Raw genomic sequence first — 10,170 nt, 5'->3', positions numbered from 1 at the left:
CCAAAGACAGGTGCATACATTTTTATAAAATAAATACTCCTAGAGGAAGAGTGACCAAAAAATAGTAGAGGATGAATTCAATATCCATTTCTCTCAATTTACACATCACCCAGGCAAGATATATTCAGAGAAACATCTGAATTAAATGATAAATAGATAAAACGGACTTAAGAGACATCTATAGAACATTCCATTCAGACACTGCAGACACACATTCTTCTGGGTAGCTCAAGAGCCATCTCTAAAACAGATGATCTACCAAGTCACAAAGCAGGTCTTCATAAGTATAAATAAATTTAAACTCATGGTATTCTATCTGATTACTACTGAACAAAACTAAAGCACAAGAGTAAGAGAAACTACAGAATATACACAAACTCATGGAGATGAAACAAGGCAGTATTGGATAATGAATGGGTCATTGCAGAAATCAAGAAGTTTTTTTTGTTATTTTTTTTAAAACTCAACATACCAAACCCTACTGGATAGAATGACAACATTCCTAAGAAGTTTCAGAGCTATAATTTCCTACATTGAGAAAATCAGGGGCTGGAGAGATGGCTCAGCGGCTAAGAGCACTGACTGCTCTTTCAGAGGTCCCGAGTTCAATTCCCAGCAACCACATGGTGTCTCACAACCATCTGTAATGGGAATCTGATGCCCTCTTCTGGTGTGTCCGAAGACAGCGACAGTGTACTCACAAAAGAAGAAGAAGAAGAGGAGGAGGAGGAGGAGAAAGAGGAAGAGGAGGAGGAGGATTGTAAAAGGATTGATGCCCTCTTCTGGTGTGTCTGGTGTGTCTGATGACAGCTACAGTGTACTCATATACATAAAATAAAGAAATAATTCAAATAATTCTTTAAAAAAAAAAGGAAAATCAGAAGGAGAAGGGGGTGGCTGGAGGGATGATGGGTCAAAGAGCACTTGCTGATCTTGCAGAAGATCTGGGTCTCATTCCCAGCAACCACATGGCAGCTCAAAGTCACCTGGAACTCCATTTCTAGAGTATTCAATAACCCTTCTGACCGCCACAGGCTGCTGCACACACATGGTGGTGGTGCACATTTCCACATGTGTGTGTGTGATAAATATTTTTAAAAAGGAAATTAATAGAGATCTCACATAAATAACAATTTATTTTAGGGCCATAGACAAACAAGAACAAGACAAACTTAAGTAGTATATGTGGAAAGAAATAAGATCAGCCAAAAATTGATGAGCTGGAAACAAATAAATAAATACAACACAAAGAACCAATGAAATAGACTTGGCTCTTTGGAAAGGAAAAAAAATGACTGACAGCCTTTAGCTAAACTAACCAAAGCAGAGAAAAGACCTAAGTAATATAATTAGAGGTAAAAAGGGAGAGATTACACTATATACCAATCAAATTCACTGGGTCGTTAGTCTATACCTTAAATATTTATGCTCCATTAAATTAGAAAAAGAAATAGGTGAATTTTGAGATACATATTTTCTGCCCAGTGAAACCAAGATGAGATGAAATTTTAAGAAGATTTATAAGAAGAAAACAAGATAGCAAGAATAGTTAAAAATAAAAATCTTCGACTAAAAGAAGCCCAGACTAAGACCAATTCACTGGTGATTTTTATTGGACCTCAAAGAAGAACTGACAATGGTACTTCTCAAACTGCCCATAGTGAACTGGGCAGGTGGGCCCAGATTGTATAAAGAAGCAGGGGGAGCAAGCCAGTGGGTGGCACTCCTCCATGGTCTCTGAATCAGTTCCTACCTCCAGGTTCCTGCCTTAAGCTTTTACCCTGACTTCCCTTAATGACAGACTATAAACTGTAAGCTTAAATAAAACCTTTGCTCTTCTAACTTGGTTTTAGTCAGAGCCACTTACCACAGCAACAGAAAGCTAAATAGAACACATGTGAAACACAGTAGCTTCCTATGTAAAAATAAAAACCATTGGAAAAAAAATCAGGAAGAAACCTCATTCACAACCATCCCCACACTGCATCTTAGAATAAACCTAACCAAATACAAGGCCTTTACAATGAAGACTAAATCACCGAGGAAAGAAATTGGAGAAAGGGCTAGATTAATAAGTCACTGGTTAAGAGTATTTGCTGCTCTTAGAGAGGACCAGGGTTCAGTTCCCAGCACTCGCATGGCAGCTCACAACTGCCTGTAATGCCAGTCCCTGGGGGAATTGGATGCCCTCTTCTGGCCACCATGGGTACTGCACATAGTACATGGTGCACCGACATACACTCATACGCATAAAAGAAATCTTTACAAAAAAAAAAAAAAAAAAAAAAAGAGAGAGAGAGAAAAGAAAAGAAATTGGAGAACACACTAGGGCAGCTTACAGATTCAATGCAATTGCCCATCAACATTCCAATACCATCTCCCATAGGCATAGGAAAACAACCTTAAACATATCTGGAAACAAAAGACCCCAAATAATCAAAGCCATTGTGAACCAAAAGAGTAACCAAAGAGCTTGCATCATCACCATACCTAGAGAGCCACAGTAAGAAAAACACAGCATGGTGCTGTCACAAACCAGACCAGCAGATCAACAGGGTAGAACAGAAGATCTGGATATAAAAACACATAACTACAACCATAAGGATGCCAAATACACCCACTGGATAAAAGACATACTCTTTAACAAATGGTACAGGATAACTGGATAAAGAATGAAACTGGAGTCTCTCATTTACATTCTATCTATCTATCTATCTATCTATCTATCTATCTATCTATCATCTATTGTGTTAGCACATGTGTATGTGCACACAACACAACAGCACAGACATGAAGGTCAGAAAACAGCTTGTTAGAGTCATTTCTCTCCTCCTACCATGTAGACCCTGAGGATGGAATGCAGGGTGTCCAGCCTTGGTGACAAGCCCCTTCATCTTCTGAGCTATCTCAGCAGCTCAAACTAGCCTCCTGCTACCTTTCATCTTGAACAACAACCAACCATGAATGGGCTGAAGCCTAAAGGCACAGAACCTTAAACATTCAAAGCACTAGAAGAAAAAAGTAGGGCAAATACCTCAAGTCACAGGCATATGTAAAAACTCTCAACGGTATTTTCAAGTTTTAATTTCTATTTATGTGTATATTCTGTGTGGCTGTGTGGTTGCCACATTGTGTACAGGTACCCGACAGGGCCAGAAGAGGGCGCCAGAACCCCTGGAGCTAGTGTTGTGGATGGCTGTGAGCCTTCTGACTCAAGTGCTAGGAACCTAACTTGAGTCCTCTGGAATTGCAGCAGCCAGCACGTTACCACTGAGTCATTTTCTCAGCCTCAGGACTGAACTTCTAACCAAGGCTCCAAGCACTCAGGATTTAAGCCCAACAATGGACAGATGAGACCTCATGAAATCAAATAGCTTATGCACACCTAGGGAACCAATCAAGTTATGGACCATCGTACTGAATAGAAAAAATGCTAGAGGATTAATATTTACAATATACAAAAAAGAAAAAAACTAAAAAAGATTGTAATAACAGGAAAATTGAAAATGGGTCATTAGGGCTGGAGAGATGGCTCAGTGGTTAAGAACCCTTGCTGCTCTTGCAGAGGATCTGAGTTTGGTTCTAATACCTACATAACAGCTCACAACCATCTGTAACTCTAGTTTCAGGAAACCCTATTCCCTCTTCTGGCCTCTTTTGGTTGCAGGCACACATATGGTTCACATTACATATGTGTCTGGGTGCAGGCAAAACACCCAGACACATAAAATAAAAATAAACCCTTAAAAAAAAAAAAACATGGAAAGTCGAAATACACAGAGGGCTCTCAAAAGAAGAGATGTAAATGGCCGATAAATAGTTTTAAAAGCGTTCAATGGCCTTAGCAGTCAGGGGAATGCAAATTAGAACTTGCATTAGAACTTGGAGACTCCATCTCCTTCCAGTCAGAATGGCTATCGTTAAGAAAACAAGGGGGTGGGGCTGGAGAGATGGCTCAGTGGTCTTAACCACTCTGCCATCTCTGCCAGAGGTCCTGAGTTCAATTCCCAGCAACCACATGGTGGTTCACAACCATCTGTAATAGGATCCGATGCCCTCTTCTGGTGCATCTGAAGACAGCAACAGTGTGCTCATATAAATAATAAATAAAACTCGAAAAAAAAAAGTTAACAAGAGACAGCAAATTCTGTTCATTGGCGAGGCTGTGGAAAAAGGGGCCTTTTTACTGAGTGGTGACTGGGGAAGCAGGCGCAGCCGCTGTGGAAATCTGTGTTCAGGTTTCTCAGAAACCTAAGATTATCACTACCATATGATGTGGCTACTCTAAGGATTCTCCATCTTTCACAGAGATATGTCCATATCCGTGTTTACTTCTGGTCTATCACAAGGAAACAGGATCAGCCGAGGTGTCCTTTCACTGATGGATGGATCATGAAAAGGCAAATACATATGAATAACGCAATTTCATTCAGTCATGAAAAAAAAAAAGGAAATTATGATATTTGAGGAAAGTTTGTGGAAACGGTCAATGCCCTGTTAGGTGAGGTAATCCAGGCCCAGGAAGACAAACACCATGTGTTCTCTCTCATATCAACCGAAACGAAGAATGTATAAAAAGGTCGTAAATAAAATGGCTACTTTGCCGGGCAGTGGTGGCGCATGTCTTTAATTCCAGCACTTGGGAGGCAGAGGCAGGTGGATTTCTGAGTTCGAGGCCAGCCTGGTCTACAGAGTGAGTTCCAGGACAGCCAGGACTACACAGAGAAACCCTGTCTTGAAAAACCAAAATAAATAAATAAATAAATAAATAAATAAATAAATAAAATGGCTACTTTATAAAACAATTCACAATAAAATAAATTTAAAGAAAATAAAGAAAAAGTTAAACTGAAACACTCTGGGTGGGGGTGGGGGGGATAAAGTTACTCTCAGAAGCCATAAGTTATTAAATGATATTTCTAGTGCCTAGTGTGGGCTATCCCCCAGTGAGTTCTTGTCCAGAGAGGCCCCTAAAACATTCTAGGCTATTATCCATGTTCTTAATCACCCACCAGACCTAGATGGTAAGTCTCTATCGCTGAACACATCATAGGCTTTGGTCGCAGGCGTAGAGGAATGTCTTCCTGATTGGCTACCTTGCTTGGTGGTAGCGGTGCTATCCAAACTGCTAGGGCGAAAGTCCTTAGCAGTCTTACACAGCTGTAGCCTGTCATGTTACACTACTGACCTGCCAGGCAATGTGGGCCCACTGGTGTGACAGTTGTTGGGGGAACAACTTTCTGATTGGCTCTGAGGACTGCTCCACAGTGGAGGATTCACACCTGGCACTGTACATCTGATCAAAAGCCCATGGTCAGGGAGTTTAGAGGCCTTAGTGGCAAGGGGGCTGCTGTTTTATTAAATGGACATGGTACGACTATCAGATTGCCTTCTAAATATTTATGCCCATAGGTTAATGGTGCTCTCAATTTTGGTCAGACCATCTTCTTTTTGCAGCGGGCAGTGATGGCTGCAGGAATAATTACTCAAGGTGCAGGGAATAAGTAACTGTTGGATGCTCAATTCTGTATCATCCCCCCCCCCCCCCCCCAAGGCTCAGAAATCATTAAGACCAGATGGATAGAGAGCAGGAACTGGAAGGCATAGAGAATTGTAGAACACCATCTTCCTGATGCGGCACAGCCAGTACACTTAAGAACTCATAGCAAGCCAGGCAATGGTGGTGCACACCTTGAATCCAAGCACTCAGGAGGCAGAGGCAAGCGGATCTCTGTGAGTTCAAGGCCAGCCTGGTCTATAGAGCTAGTTCCAGGACAAACAGGGCTACATAGAGAAACCCTGTCTCAAAAACAAAACAACAACAACAACAAACCCTAAAACTCATAGCAGCTCTGACTGTCTGCAGAAGTCCTAACAAACCAACCTATTATGGAAAGGGGAGTTATAGGCAGTTAAGGCTTGCAACAGGGGAGGGCCTCATGAGACTCTCATTCCTCCCTTGAGGATCTATAGGCAGTAAATTGTTGCTTGGGGAAGGGTGTAACCACTGGCAAGTTGCCAGTACTCCTGCCTATAAACCCTTATCCATTTTCCTGTAAGCAACCCTAGTTAAACTGATTGAGTCAGACACACACACACACACACACACACACCACACACACCACACACACACACACATACCACACTTATGCATCACATACACACACCACACACACACACCATATACACCATATACACCTACACACCACACACACCACACACACACCACACACACACATAGCATACATACACACTATACACACACACACACACACACACAACACATCACACATAACACAGGCATACCACACATACAGACATACCACACATACCACACAGACATACAAACACACACACATACAAACCACATATACACACCACACACACCACAATACATACCACACACATACCACACACACACCACACACATACCATACACATACACCATACACACCACATATACACACCACACATATCACACATACAGGCCCACCCCCACCACACACATACTACACACACACCACGTACACACCACACATACCACACATACACACACACACACACACACACACACACACACACACCACACACACACACACATACCACACTTATGCATCACATACACACACCACACACACCACATACACACCATACACACATCACACAGACACACACACACACAGACACCACACATACACACCATGCATACACACCACACATACACTCCCCCACACCCCCACACCACACACACACACACACACACACACACACACACACACACACACACACACATGAAACTAGTTGGGAAGAGAAAGGTATATGAGAGGTGGAAGGGTGCAAGAGAGGGAAATGTAGGGTGAGTGTGATTGAGAGAGATTATATACATGTATAGAATGTCACAACGAAACCATTATTCTTTATAATTAATATATATTAAAAATTAAATTTAAAAAGCAATCTTCGGGAGTGGGGATGTAGCTCAACGGTAAAGCACACACTCAGCATGTGCGGAGTGCTAGATTTGATCCCCAGCAGACACCAACACACATCTCCCACTTCAAGTAGAGCTCACTGATGTCGGGGAGCAAACAGCAACCCTGGTGAACACCCCCGTAGCCTCCCTTTGCAGTGATGGCGATGGAGCCCAGCCCAGCTTCTTAGGCAAGCACCAAATCACAGAGCCAAATTTCCAACTCTCAATGCTTTCTGAAGGCTAGGGATGAACTGTGTGTGAAGCAAAGGCAACAGATTCCGAACATACTAGAGGGGCCATGCAGACAGGGATAGATATGAATATACAGGGCTAGGAAGGGTGTGGACACGAGGACACACAGGACAAGCAGAGTGAAGACAAGCAGAAGGCGCTCTCCACTTTCCTAGGGCTTTTGGGGGCACAGCTGGTCTTGCAGAGGCGCAGCCAAAGCCCCCAGATCAGTTCAGCAAGCCTTTAGTTTTGTCCAAATGCTCTGCTGCACCATTGCCAAGTGTGGGGGTGACCTTTAACATCTGCCTCATTGGTTTTTGCCCCTATCCTTTAGGCTTCAGACCCTAAGACTGATGGATGTATTTTGTTGTGTGACGATATCAGTGTCCTGCAGTGGCCTTGCAAACGTCGAGACTACAGGGCTGGGGCTCCAGAAAACCAGGATTGCCTTCTCTCACAGCTCCGTAAGCCAGAAGTGCCAAATTAATCTGTTGGCAGGTGGTTTCCTTCTGGATGCTCAGGGTGGAATTTTGGTCCAGGCCTCTCTCTTCAGTCAAAACGTCTCCTGCAACCTTGGCAATACGTGACATGTGATTTTTTTTTTTTTATTCCCTTCCATTTTCACATGGTATTTTCTCCTTTTTTTTTGTTTTGTTTTGTTTTGTTTTGCTTTGTTTTAACATTGTCTTGCTAGATAGCCCAAGAGAGATGAGCCATTTCCAAGTTCCATATACAGCTGGGGATGTAGATTATGTCTCTGAAGAACTTCTGTGGATGGGGACACAGCCTGAGGAGCTCTGAGGCCTTTCTTGGAATGTTATTGCCATCCAAGACATCAGGGCAGGCTGCTGGGTTTAGGGGTCTTATCACCACTTCCTCTCCAAATAACTGCTGTCTTTTCTGATTTGGTTATGAATGAGATGTGACCCATCTGTGAATGCCTGTCATTGTTATATCCCTGGCTGGCCTTTCTGTAAGAACTGGATGATATAGGGCTCTCCCTGGAAGCTGACCATGGTTTGTCAGCTCTCTCCCACTCCCATCAGGCCAGACGGGATGGAGTCAAACTCCATTAGCTTCCCTGTCCCCTGGCAGGACCTCGCTCCAGCCTTGCTGGTCTGAGGGCACTGCTCCAGCCAAAGCCATTTGGGTCTCTTCAAGAGCAGTTTGTCACTCATGTTTATCTTTCCAGAACTATTTGCAACGGCCCATCTTCGGACCTTGTGAAACTTCCTTTTATGGCCGCTGGGACGCTGGGGTGGGAGGAGTCAAGAGAAGTCCTTTTGTGATTTCTATATGAATTTGATGGGTCACGAGGCTAGAAAACATGAGTCTATGGGGCCACATTGATAAATGCCACTGTGTTTAGTCAAGGATGGTAGTTGAAGTCTCACCCAGCAGAAAGTTGCCATGTTTGGGGACAGAGAGTCAAGACAGATCCCAGCATTTGTCCGTAGGCAGGATCTGAGGTGTTATGTGAGTTTGCTTCATTTTCCTCTATGTGAGTGCTTCTCAATCTTCCTAATGCTGCAACCTTTTAATACAGCTCCTCATGTTGTGGTGCCCCGCGCTGCTCCAACCATAAAATGATCTTGTTGCTAACTTCATAACTGTTATGAATTGTATTATTATGAATTATATTGTAAATATGAGATACAGATGTTACGAATCATCAATTGTATTGTAAACATCTGAGATACAGGATAGTAGTATGTGATCTCTGTGAAACAGTCATTTGACCCCTCCCCTCAGAACGAGTTGTGACCTACAGGTTCAGAACTGGTGCCCTAAGAGATCAAGGAAGTGTGTCGATAACTTGAGATTTGGGACACAGTGAATTACCCTGTCTCTAGGCCATGCAACTGGCCTGGGTTTGGACAGATGCGGCCTTCGAATGGAGAAGCACAGTGAGGGGTCAGCTTATGCCTGAAGAATCAACCCCTAGTTAAGAGATGCAAAAGAGCCATGAATGCACATATATGTGTAAGTTTTCCAAACAGAGCCAGGCAGATAATCTAAGAGACCATGCTGACTGTAACCTCTTAGCAGCTGGACATAGACAAGGCACAGTTTCCTGGGAAGGAAACTTCTGGAGTGGTCCTGGGGTTATGGTTGCTGAGGCTTCTTGGAATCCAAGGGAGAGGGTGCAGCTCTTCTGGTCACGCAGGATGACTCTGTCAAGTCCCCAGAGGGGCAGCAAGAGTCTACTCTGAACAACCCTGTCACTCCTAACACCCCATAACCTTGCATTGTCATCGGATGGCAGTGGCAACAGTGATTTTCACATCGCTCAGGTTCCCCATTCTTGGCCATCTGCCATCTTTGTCAAGTGACCCCTTATTTTAGGAAGCACTAAAGTGACTTGGTATTGGTCCTATTGAAGATAATGCGATAGCCGACTGAATTTGGCTAGGCTCTTCCCTAGCTGCCGCCATTAATGAAGATTCCCTGTTACACGACTCTTGCCACTAGGTGCTGCTTCCCTGTTATCTGGGCAGGCTTCTGAGGGCAAGGCTAGAGGCAGCTAGGAATAAATACCTCCTCTGCATACCATACAGGGTCTAGGTCTGCTGCTTCAACCTGCCATCCCAGCAGGCTAAGGGGCTTGAAACAGGGTTGTGGATATAGGTGAGAACCTGGGTCCAGCAAGACAAGCAAGACTGGTCAGCCACCCTATTGCCATCTCTCCCACTTGCAGGGTCAAGACTTTATTTCCCAGGTGGCTTCTCCTGCTCATCCTTAGGCAAGGCGACGATCCTTGCCCAGACTAGTCCCTGTGCCCGAGGACATAGCTGCTACTCCGTATCTTGAAGCTGCCTGCCTAGCACCTACCTGTGGGTCCCCAATTCCACTAAGGCAGGATTTCCCACTGTGGTATACGCAGATCCCTCCTCCCCCACCGACAGCCTGACTGGACAGCGAGAGCTCTGTAACACTGGTTCTTCCCTATGTTTGCAGGTTCTAGT

The sequence above is a fragment of the Arvicanthis niloticus genome, unplaced genomic scaffold, assembly GCF_011762505.2.
Source record: "Arvicanthis niloticus isolate mArvNil1 unplaced genomic scaffold, mArvNil1.pat.X pat_scaffold_568_arrow_ctg1, whole genome shotgun sequence".
NCBI lineage: Eukaryota > Metazoa > Chordata > Mammalia > Rodentia > Muridae > Arvicanthis > Arvicanthis niloticus.
Note: the sequence above shows the minus strand (reverse complement) of the source record.